The sequence below is a fragment of the Lissotriton vulgaris genome, chromosome 11 (genome assembly GCF_964263255.1).
Source record: "Lissotriton vulgaris chromosome 11, aLisVul1.2, whole genome shotgun sequence".
In the NCBI taxonomy this organism is placed as follows: Eukaryota; Metazoa; Chordata; class Amphibia; order Caudata; family Salamandridae; genus Lissotriton; species Lissotriton vulgaris.
This window is the reverse complement of record NC_141699.1, coordinates 138,083,837-138,095,685: the sequence shown is the minus strand read 5'-3', so window position 1 is coordinate 138,095,685 and position 11,849 is coordinate 138,083,837. Positions and strand designations below refer to the sequence as shown.

Sequence of the window (11,849 nt, the reverse complement as noted above, 5' to 3'; positions counted from 1 at the left end):
AGGGTGGAAAGCTTCAATAGCCTTGCCGCCTTTGTTATGCGACCCATGCCTCTCCAGATAGTGGAGATGCCCACCCCCGTCCCGACTCCACTTTTGGCTGCAAGACAGACAGGAAAATGTGTATGATTAGGAGGGGTGCCCACATCAGGATAGCACCAACACTGATGATGAACTAAATGATAGGGACCCCACTTTTCAGATTCCTCCATCTTGATTTGGGCGGAATTAGCATTCACAGGTCAGGCTTATGACCACTCCCCACAGGAAGTTGGCATATAGGTGTAGACACCCTAAAGGTAGACATCCCATTGGCTACTACCTGTCACTCCCCGTAAACGCCCCTTAATTGAGTATTTAGGTGACACCCCTGAAACCAAGAGCTCCGTTTACATGAATCAAGAGAAGAAGGAAGAAGAGTATCTGCCTGGTGAGAACAACAGATTTTGGGCACAAAACCCTACCTAATCACAACTCTCTCAACAATCGTGACAGTGACTCTTCCTGCAAGCTGGAGATTTACCAAATCCTTGGGTAGCCTGCCAGCACTTCAAAAATTGCCTACAGTCTCCCTTGAAGTAGAGGAGCTACTCTCCTGCAGTCCGCAGGCACCCAAAAGCAGAGTCCGGTCAACCACCTTGCAGCTCCCCGGCCCAACCGACACCACAGACAACCAGGAGAAAGTACTCGTGCTCTGGAAGATCACAGCTGTCTCTCCAGTGAGTGTGAAGACACTAGAACCAGCAAGAAACATGCAGCATTAATTCCCGGGGTGCAGGATGCCCTGCACCAAACAGCAACAGCTTGAGTCCATGCCGTATTCCCACTGCACCATGACCAAGCAGCTGTCGAGGGGAGTAAAGATCACTGAGACACACTTCGTGAGTGGCCCAGCGGTCCCTATTCTGCCCCTGCCATCTGTTTGCTCTAACCGCGAGGGGAACCTTTGCTCATCCAGCCCAAAGGTGAACCCCTGAAACCGACTGCACTTATCTCTATGCATACATGCTTTGTTTCCCCATAGGACTGCATTGTGCATAAAGGCACACAACATGACCAGTGTATTTACTTGTGAATATTGCTATCAAAAACAGTACTTACCTTTGAACGAAGTTCTTGGTTTTATAATGCATATAAAAAGAAGTGTTATTTTTCTAATTAGGTCTCAGATTTATTCTTTGGGTATGCGTCTCATTTATTGCCTCTGTGGGTACAAGTGCTTTGCACTACCGCCTGATAAGCCTAACTCTCGCCAACACTACCACAAAAGAGAGGGTTAGTATTATCTACATTAGCCCCTGTACATCAATTGGGGACCCACTGAACTCTCCACAGAGTATACTTCTTTTTAACCTCTTCGAGGCTCATGACGAGCTCAGCTCTTCATGAGGCACAGTGGAGCTGTGCTCTTGACGAGCTGAGCTCGTCATAACGGCCGTGGAACGCCCACGCGGGGCAATTCCCCTCCTGTGCGGGGCGTTCCATTGTGTGGGCGGAGTCATGAAGAGCTCAGCTCGTCATGAGTACCGCCGTGCAGCGGGGGAATTAACCCCGTGGCGAAGGGGTTAATGCACTGTATAGAGAGCCAACTTCCTACAAAACCATTCAATTGTATGCTATATAACTTTTTCTTCTATAAAGGAATTCTGCTTTTTTTTCCACGCAACAGTTATACGGATAAAAACATCAATATGAACATATATTTGTCAAAAGTCTCAAAAATACAAAAGTTGGTACTTACATTTTAGGTGCACATTTCCTCCCCTTAAATGTAACACTGTATTCAAGATGGATTAAAGCAGATGTTGGGATAGAAAAGTCCCTTGCATGGTGATGGGTGTGCACCCCTACCCTGAGTGCCCCAACTTTAATGATGTCTGTATCCTTGATGCAGATTTTTGTTGTAATGGGTGAACATCGATGTGTGCACGCCATGACATAGTCCTGTCTCGTGGATTGCAGTGTTTTAGGAGTAGGAGGGTTGCTCAAAGTGCTACCCTCATAGTGGTGAAAGGCTACTGCCTTTGCCAGGAGTTAAGCAGCACGAGCGCAGTGGTAGTAGAATCCTGTATAGTGATTGATCAAAGGTGAACAGTTGTTGTTAGCGGTGTCAGTGGAGTGAGGACTACAAGCTCACTTATTCAAAATTCTGCTGCTGTGTGCTTAACTCACTTTTGCCCTGCGTTGGTTTGGTGTGTAGCATTGTGCAGTGCGTGTGTGTTATACATGGGCTGGGTGTTTATTTGCCAGTGAATAGTACAATGCAGGGATTGTGCAGTGCTGTGGAGGGTGTGTGTTATATGCGTGTGCTGGGTGTATGTGTGCATGTAAATGGTATAATGCATAAAATATTCTGAGTTACATTTTGGTAGACCTGACTAACTGGAGGAACATGAGGAGGTAGAGCAATCCCCTCAGACATATTTGTTGATTGCTGTATTCCTGTAAGCTGGGTGAGATATTCCGGAGGAAGGGAGAGACAGGCTGTTTGGTACACTCTAAGGGGTGCTCTTCAATTCAGCGAGTGGTCACTGGGAAGGGGCATGAGCAAATCTTAGGAAGGAGATGGGGCTGATAAGAGAAGCATAAAGAATAGGGCTGAGACACTGGAGTAAACTTTTAATACACACATCACTGTGGCTGTGATCCAGATGTGAAACTCTAGTCACTTTCATGGTCTGTGTTGTGGGTCGATGAGATTTGGAGACGCTCCTGCTGTGACAGAATGCTTTTTGGAGCAAGGGCAAGGCAGAAGAGAGGGAACTTCAAAAGGAAGCAAATCCCTAGCATCAACTTCAAAGGCTCAGACTCTAAATCACATTTGGTGTCTGGAAATGAACTACAGGACGGAGAGCTTGGGGTCTCCAAAACGGGCAACTGTCAAGCAGCCATTCAGGCTACACGAGGAGAAGATCTGCAAGACTTCTGCCTGAAACCAGGACTGGGGACCAAGGCCTGCCAGTCTCCCAGGTAGGTGAGGGGACATCACCCATGGAATCCAAGACCAATGTGCTCCTTGAAGAAAAGAAGAGCTATGGGGGTGGGGGTGTTCAGTCCAGTTGGGGGTGGAGGCGATTATGAATATGGTGTGGCTGTGGCCCTTATATGAGCATCCTCTCTACAGTTTGACCCAATGGTAAAAAGCTCATTTTCAGTGCCTCTCTGTTCAATTAGAAATACACAGTTATGGTTAAAGTGTTTTTTCTCCTACCGCCAAGTGCTAATAAAAGAACCAAAATCATCTCAACAACTTCAAACAAAAGTATTCATTATTTTATCAACGTGTCCAGTCATATTCAATATGCCAATCTCAAGTCCTCTCCTAAAACTGATATGGATACTGCCACTCGGGAGCTTGTAAACACCATTTCGGAGGCAGTTAATATTCTCGCCCCCGCCAAACCCCATTACTGCGCCAGGAAACGTCCGTTGGCCCCGTGGTTTTCTGGCTCCCTTAGACTACGCAGGCAGGAGTGTAGGAGGCAAGAAAGATTCTGGAGAGCCCACCCTGACCCTGATGAAAGGACCAAACACAAGAACCTCATCATAGGATAGAAGGCCGCATTCTTAGCCGACAAACAGTCATATTTCACCAATCTGACCACCTCCCTCAGCTCCCCTAGAGATCTTTTTAATATTGTTGACTCTCTGTCTCTCATTCCGTTTCCAGACCACATTGTTGCATCTCAAAAACTTTGCGACCAGATCTCCAAGTTTTTTCACACCAAAATCGTGGACATTTATTCCGCCTTAGAAGTCCTTAATTCTATTCAGGACTCCGCCCCGCCAGCTGACCTCCCTTCTCGGCCCAGTTTGCCTTTGGCCCCCGGAGAACATCTGTCCAACTTTCCTCTACTGTCCTATGAAGTCCTAAATGGCCTTCTCGACAAACTCAAATCGGGATCCCCCTTGGACCCCTGCCCTCTCAAAATTTTGAAAAATTGCAGATAGGTCCTGCTCCCCCTTTATCTTGATGTAATGAATTTGGCAATTTCGAACAGCGTCTTCCCTGCAACCTGGAAGCTGGCCATTGTCAAGCCTTTATTGAAAAAGCCCACCTTGGATCCTGGGATCCTAAAAAATTTTCGTCCCATATCCCTCCTTCCTGCCTCCGCCAAGATGCTTGAGGCCCACCTCAATCACCATCTCAGCGCCTTCCTGGACAACGCCAGCCTGCTAGACCCCTCTCAGCGTGGCTTTAGGAAGGCGCACAGCACTGAGTCGGCCCTGACAGTGGTGGTCAACAACATCCGCGCTAAGGTCGACAGTGGTCAGTCTCCCATTCTTATCCTGCTCGACCTTACAGCCGCTTTTGACACCCTGCCCCCCTCCATCTTGGCCATGCGTCTCGGTGAGATGGGAGTGGAAGGACCAGCTTTGGGTCTCCTGACATCCTTCCTCAACCAGCGTGCTCAAAAGGTCAAACTGGGTGACTTCCTTTCCTCTGCCAAGCCTTTGCATTGTGGGGTCCCGCAGGGCTCATCCCTGAGCCCCACACTTTTCAACATATATGTGGCCCCACTTGCAAGACTTGTTAGATCTTATGGACTGGAAGTCCTGTCGTACGCTGACGACACTCAGATAATGGTCTCCCTATCTCACTCTGTGGAGTCCACGGCCTTAAATTTTAAGAACTGCATGGAAGCCGTGACAGGTTGGATGACCTCGAATTTCCTCAAACTTAATGGGGGAAAAACTGAGGTCCTCATCTTTGGGGGCAAACAAGATCTCTGGTCGGAGGACTGGTGGCCGCCTGCCCTCGGAACATGCCCCAAGCCATCCCTTGTTGCCCGGAATTTGGGGGTCACTATTGACACCACACTTGCTTTTGACAAGCAAGTCGGCAGGACCGTTTCCACCTGCTGTGGGGTACTGAGGATCCTTAGGAAACTCGTACACTACCTCTCCCCTGACGCCCGGAAACAGGTCTCACTGGCCCTCATTTCCCCTCGCCTGGACTACTGCAATGCCCTCTATCTTGGCATAAGCAAAAAGCTTATCCATCGCCTTCAAATTGTCCAAAACGCTGCAGCCAGGTTTGTAGTGGATGCCCCCAGACGTGTTTCCGTCTCGGGGATCAGAAAAAACCTCCACTGGCTGCTTGTGCAGGCCAGGATTAATTTTAAGGTTCTTGTCCTTACCTACCGTGCCTTACATGGCCTATGTGCTGAGGACATTGGGTCTCTCGTGTCCCTCTACACCCCTGGCAGGGCCCTGCGATCGGCCCACAAAAACCTTCTGACTATTCCTCGAATCGTCAAGGCTAGGTGGGAAGGGAGGGCCTTCTTCTCCCTTGCCCCTAAACTGTGGAACACGCTTCCAGCTAACCTTAAGGGCCAGCCGTCTCTTGCCCTTTTTCGAAAAACTCTAAAAACCTGGCTCTTCACAAAGTCCTACCTGTAATTCGCCTCTCTTGGGAGCTTCCGACCACTCAGCTGTTTTCATCAAATGCGCCTTGATGCCTCCGGGTTAAGTAGCGCCATACAAATCCCAAATTCATTCATTCATTCATTCAGTTGCAAAAATACATCTTCTTTGGAGGGAGAGAGATATTGTAGTGTGATTTACTTTGTAGTATGGGCCCATTATGGTCTTATTATCAGGGGCACTTTTTTCCAATCCCTGCGCAGAATCATAAATTTAGCAGTAATTAATGCAACCCCTGCAATTTTCTAGCATTGAAATTTCAAACAGGAGTCTTGAAAATTAAAGCTGGTAAATACCTATACATGTGGATATTGGTATGGAAAGTACTAAAATCCACGTCATTCCCCATTTAGAAGGGAAAAAACGTGGTTGCAGAGAGTGATCAGACCCAATAAATACTAATCTACCTGAAATCAGTTTTGGTAGTTGCCGATAAGTAACTCACATATATAAGAATGTACAGTCAGCATAAGAATCTTCTGTTGCCACAAGTGAACGCTTCTATATTAAAAACTGATGGTTGGTATCCAGTCTATGTCGTAGGAAGACCATTTAATAGTGTCTATTAATGTTATTAAATCTTGTTTTTATTAGCCTTCATCTGTGGAACTCAACATAAGAAAGTGGCGACATGCTGCGGACGACACGTGGTGGGGCAGGAGAAACGCTGAACCCTGATGCTGTAAAGATCTTCCAGGAAGACGATTATTTTTTAATGCATTTAGAAAAGGTGTAGCGGTAGCAAGTGCCATGAGAGTAGAATGCATGAGTGCAAAGAACTGAATCGAAACACAAAGTTCCCTGACTATAGTGCTTTAAAGTGAAGGGGGTATATCCAGTAGGAAGCTATCCAGAGGACCAGGTGCTACCTTCAGTAACAGATGCACGCAGGAGACGAATAGCATCCAACATGTCATACTGCATGATGATGCAAGTGACACACAAGCCTGAAAGGTAGAATGTGTAGGGTGCTCCTCATATTGGAAAACCAAGTGTCAGACATTTTGGAATGGATTTGAAATTTCTTTGAGGCTCAACATTAAGTAATGTGAGAGTCAGCTGATCGGATTGGCGAGGTAATAATGTTTTTAACTTGGAAGCAAATTAAACAATTTTTAAACACTCACTGGCAAAGTCAACAGGTCATGCCTATGCAAGAACTACAGGCTTTGGTGATGTGTTAGCCATGTTGTACACCAGTGTGGCAGTTGCTCCGCATGGCTAATAGTTAGTGGAGGGGGGTAGGGTGGGATAGATTGCAGTGGGATAGAATGGGGTAGAGTGGTATGGTGTGGAGTGGGGCAGATTGGTGTGGAGGTAGAGTGGGTTAGAATGGAGTGGGGTGGTTTAGAATAGATTGAAGTGGGGGAGTTGGGTAGATTAGCGTGGTAGACTGGAGTGGGGTAGATTGCATTGGGGTAAATTGGGGTGAGTGGGGTCGATTAGATTTTGGTAGATTGGAGTGGGGCAGAGTTGAATTGGCTAGATTGGATGGATTCTATTAGGGTAGAACGGAATGGGAGTAGATTTGGGTAGTTTGGAGTGGGTAGAGTGGGAAAGATTGGGGAGGGGGTAGATTGGAGTGATGTGGTGTGGTAGATTGGAGTGGGATGAAGTGGAGTAGATTGGGGTAGAGTAGAGTGAAGTGTGGTAGTTTGAAGTGGAGTGGAGGGGATATATTGGGGTAGACTGGAATAGATTGGGGAAGAGTGGAGTGCAGTGGATTGGGTATCTTGAACTGGGGTAGATTAGAGTGGGGTAGACTGGAGTATATTGGAGTGTGCTAGTTTGGAGTGGAGTGTAATAGAGTGGTGTGTGGTAGATTGGGATGAGCTGGGGTAGATTGGAATAGGGTAGTTTGGGGTGGGGAGGGCAGATTGGAGAGGGGTGGATTGGGTTAGATTGGGCTGGAGTAGATTTGAATGGCATGTGATAGATGAGAGTGAGGTGGAGTGGGGTAAATTGGGTAGAGTGAAATGGAGTGAGGTAGATTGGAGTGTAGTGGGGTAGATTGAGTGGATTAGAGGAGGGTAGATTGGAATGGGGTAGATTGGAGTGGGGTAGATTAAGAGGGATGACTGGAGTTGGGTAGTTTGGAGTGGGGTAGATTGAAGTGAGGTATAGTGGAGTGGGCTAGATTGTACTGGGTTGGATTCAGGTAGAGTAAAGTGGGGTGAGGTAGATTGTAGTGGGGTTTGTGGAGTGAGGTAGATTGGAGTGGCGTAGATTGGGCTGGGTGGGGTAGCCTGAAGTGGAGTTGGTTCGAGTGGAGTGGGTTAGATTGGAGTGGGGTCTATTGGAGTCAAGTGAGTGGGGCAGAGAGGAGTGGGTAGATTACATTTGAGAGTAGTTGGATAGATTGCAGTAGAGTGTGATAAATTAAAATGGAGTGCAGTAAATTGGACTGGAGCAGAGTGGGGTAGATTTGAGTGGTGTATAGGAGAGTGGGGTAGATTGGGTTAGATCGAGTGGGGTGGGTGGATGGATTGGAGTGGAGTGGGGTAAGTTGGAGCGGGATAGATTGGATCGTAATAGAGTGGGGTAGATTGCAATGGAATTGGGTTAGAGTGGGGTAGACTGGAGTGGGGTGAGGAAGATTGTGGTGGGTAGATTGAAGTGGAGAGGGGTAGACTAGAGTAAAGTGGGATTGATGAGGTGGAGTGGAGAAGGGTAGATTGCAGTGGAGTAGACTGGGGTAGACTGGACTGAGATACAATGGAGTGGAGTTGGATAGACTGGCGTGGATCGGAGGGAGTAGCATGTCGCTGAGCATAGTGGTGTTTCATAGAATAGAGTGGTATGGCATACAGTGAAGTGGCAAAGTGTGAAGTATGCATGGTGTGGTAGCACACTGCAATTAAAGACAACACATTTTCAATTAAATTGACCATTACATTTGCACCGAAATACTGTTTTACTGCACACAAACGATAATGTGTGCAAATGTAGTCAACTAATGTATTGATGTTCAGTGGCGTCTGGTGACATTTACAAGTGGTGGGGCATAAAAGTTCAGGATGAGTGCTCTGTGGTGAGTGAGTGAGCCTGACTGCCATAAGTTAGGTTTGGGGAGCGGGGGTTCTCCTCCTGGAAAATTTTAGAAAAAAAGAGTGGGCAAGTGGTGCATTTTCAAGAAAAAATGAGAAAGCAAGAAGGTTAATCAAGCAATTGTAAAAGTGTAGTTAGGACATCAAATAAAGAGATGTCATATAATAATAACGTAGGTAGAGAGGGTCTTGTGACCTGGTGCTGCAATTGGTTCCGGGCGGTTAGAGGTGATTTATGTCACTTGACCTTGTAACTATCAGTGTTGCACTCTTTGTTGTGCAACATGCTAATAAACAAAAGTGTAAAACGTCAAAACCTTTACATGCTTACATACTATATTTCATTCTTTGAATAGCAAAATGGTGATAGAGGGCTGAATACATGGTAGAGAGCACTTATAGCGGACAAAACACGTGTTGGCTTTGCTTAAGGTGCTGTCGAACCAAAAGAAAAAAAACAATGTACAGATGAAAATCGTAACTGGATAATAAACTGTGTCTGAATAAAAATACATTAGACATTAACTACTGGATATAAAATCTGTGTTTATATTACTGAGTGCTTGGAGCTTACTAATTTTTTTTTGTAAGGAATAGACTCTGATCTTCTGTTTTGTCGGAGATTTGGTGGCTCTCCTACCTCCTGAAGCACCAAGATTGTGTAATGTACATGGACAGCTATTAACCCAACTGGAGTGTGCGCCATCGCCCAGCCATTGAGTCTATATTACTGTCACTTATAGCAGGTGCATGAATGGAGACTGGATCTGTCCTGCAACGCTGTTTGATTAAACTCATATTTCAACTACACTTGCATTATCATGTATAATTGATAAGGAATTGACTGTACAGAATGGGCAGTGCCAGCCCTGAAGGGGCGAACAATTGAGAGAGGCTGGAACCCCCACCGAACCCCACTTGTCAGCCAGTGTAAAGGAGACCACAGAGCGCAATGTTGACTCAAATCGTCAAAATTAAAGAACGTGTTTTTTTGTTTTCCGCAAGAGCAGCGCTGAAATAAACACCCGACTGCCAGAACAGTAAAAGTAAATGTTCCTGGGTCGAAGAGGAAAACTTAGACATAGCCACATGTTCTAAAAAAAAAACATCATGCAGGGGGTAGTAAGAAACCAAGGAGCAGGGAAACGAACTGTATGCTCCACTCTCTGCACATAAAATGTTGTAGTTTGCAAATGCATTACTTACAAGGACCTTGATACGCAAAACATGCGAGTGCAAATTTGCGCCCCCATATTAAGCGCCACGTATTTGAAAAGAGCAGAGCTCACATTTACTTAAATTTCGTCTGCTTTACACATTGGCTGTAGATTTCCTGCGTATGTCTGAACCGTATAGAAATACCAATGATATGAAAGTTCGACAGAGAAGTCAGAGAGAGCAGGGCTATGGAGAGGAAAGTTATATGTATTTATTTGTGCTGCTTTATATAGAACGAACTCTATCCGAAGGTATCGGAGCACCTTACATGAGCAACAGTTGCATTACACAGGGATACATTAATTTGTTTTTTCAGGTACCGGGTCGAGTCAGGGCCGGCTTTAGGGTAGTGCAACAGGTGCAGCCGCACTGGGCGCTGACCTCAGGGTGGGTGCTGTTTTTAGAAATAACTTATGATTGGGTAGATGACGGGCTCTTTTGCCTGGTGGCAATGAGAGAATCCGTTTTTTCAAAAAGGGGGAGAAAGAGGGAAGTAGGAACCAGGCTCACCCCCCTATAATTAACAGTAAACATAAAACCTTTGTAAAACAAAGGTCAAAAGCCTGGCTTGTCAGTGACTAGTATTCGCAACACTCGCTGGAGTTGAATCAATAGGTTTTGTAGAAGAAAGAAAAAGATTTTTCTTTCTTGAGTCCCCTCACTCACCAGGGTTCCCCCACGGTGACATGCTTCATACGTAGGAGCACTTTTAAGTGATGGACTATATGTGGTGCAAATGGGGTTGTGAAGTGGAGTGGTATGATCTAAGTGAGTTAAACATACCTTCCTAGTGAGCTACAAATGATTTATTCTTGCTCCTGGGGGGTATATATTAAAAACGGGGTAGAGAACTAGGGATCCTACTGTCAAGGAGTCAGGTATGCCTAGTCACTTCTGTCAACATGTTTCGAGCTTCCCCAAGCTCTTCCTCAGGACTACACAGGGACCAGCCCTGTGTTCGCCACTCCTAAAACGTGCTCAAGTGAGGTATTTATAAAGAAGAAGATAAATGTACTATGTGACCATTATTTCTACGTACGTACTAATGCATACCTTATTGCAGCATTTATTTTAATTTGTTCTTTATAATACCTCACTTGAGCACGTATTAGGAGTGGCGAACACAGGGCTGGTCCCTGTGTAGTCCTGAAGAAGAGCTTGGGGAAGTCTTATTTGCCGCTTCAGGGTATCTACCCGTCACTTGCCTTTTGTTTACCATAATGCCACATCATGCCATTTACACAGAACGAAGGTGGAAGGAAACTACTATGCTGTAATGTCACAGGACAGTGTCCAATTACAGTGTATCTCTCCGTATCATGGTGTCTAAATGTGTGTATGCATGCGGTGTGAGAGATAGAGAACAGAAGCGGGTAAAGAGAATGAACACCTGAAAATACTGAGACATCCGTTTAAAAATGTTAGTTGTGTGACATGGCTAAGCCGATACCCTTCTGTAGAAATAGTTAATTCTCTGCCATTTCCAAGGTGTAGCTTAATTTTCGGACGTTTAGTGATGGGGACTTACCACAAAATTCTTCTATGATGTCAAATCAGTGCACACATCCTCTCAGCTAAGATGATGGGCAAAGGACAACATGCACCTCAGGCGAAACCATACACATAAGCGCGCACACACAAGCACATAACACACAAATGCAGAATCATACACATAGAAATGCATACACCTGTGCACACAAACTCAAATGGCCATACACACATGCAACCACTCAAACACACAATTGAGGACATTTCCCTAACAATGGTGCAAAGCGCGGTTCCACCATAAAAGCAAAGCGCCTAAAATTCCACATTAATTGTAACTACATAGCCATGAAGCACGCCACACCGCTAAAAGCCTCAGAATCGCACCGAAACTGCGTCACAAATTACATCAGGTATGCACAGTAGCTCATATTGCATGCAGATAAAACAAAGTTGAATCAATAACTACAAATGCAAGAATGTTAACAAAGACCATGAATTGACTGATTCTTTACATGCACCAGATAGTGGAGAATGAGATCCGGGTATACCTATAAACGCAGTCTCTCAGGTTGTTAACCTGTGTGAGAGCCGCTTAGCCAGCACTCTTTGCATTCTTGTACATGTAGTCTAGCCTGAATTATAGCACAACTGCCAGAGGTGGGTAAGCCACTG

The 11,849-nt window shown here is 45.8% G+C and overlaps 1 protein-coding gene across 3 annotated transcripts in view; it reads right to left on the bottom strand.

The window, feature by feature from the left end:
- The window catches only part of MPHOSPH9 (M-phase phosphoprotein 9), a 692,762-nt gene that overhangs the window by 646,654 nt on the left and 34,259 nt on the right, over positions 1 to 11,849 (bottom strand). The window lies entirely within an intron of this gene.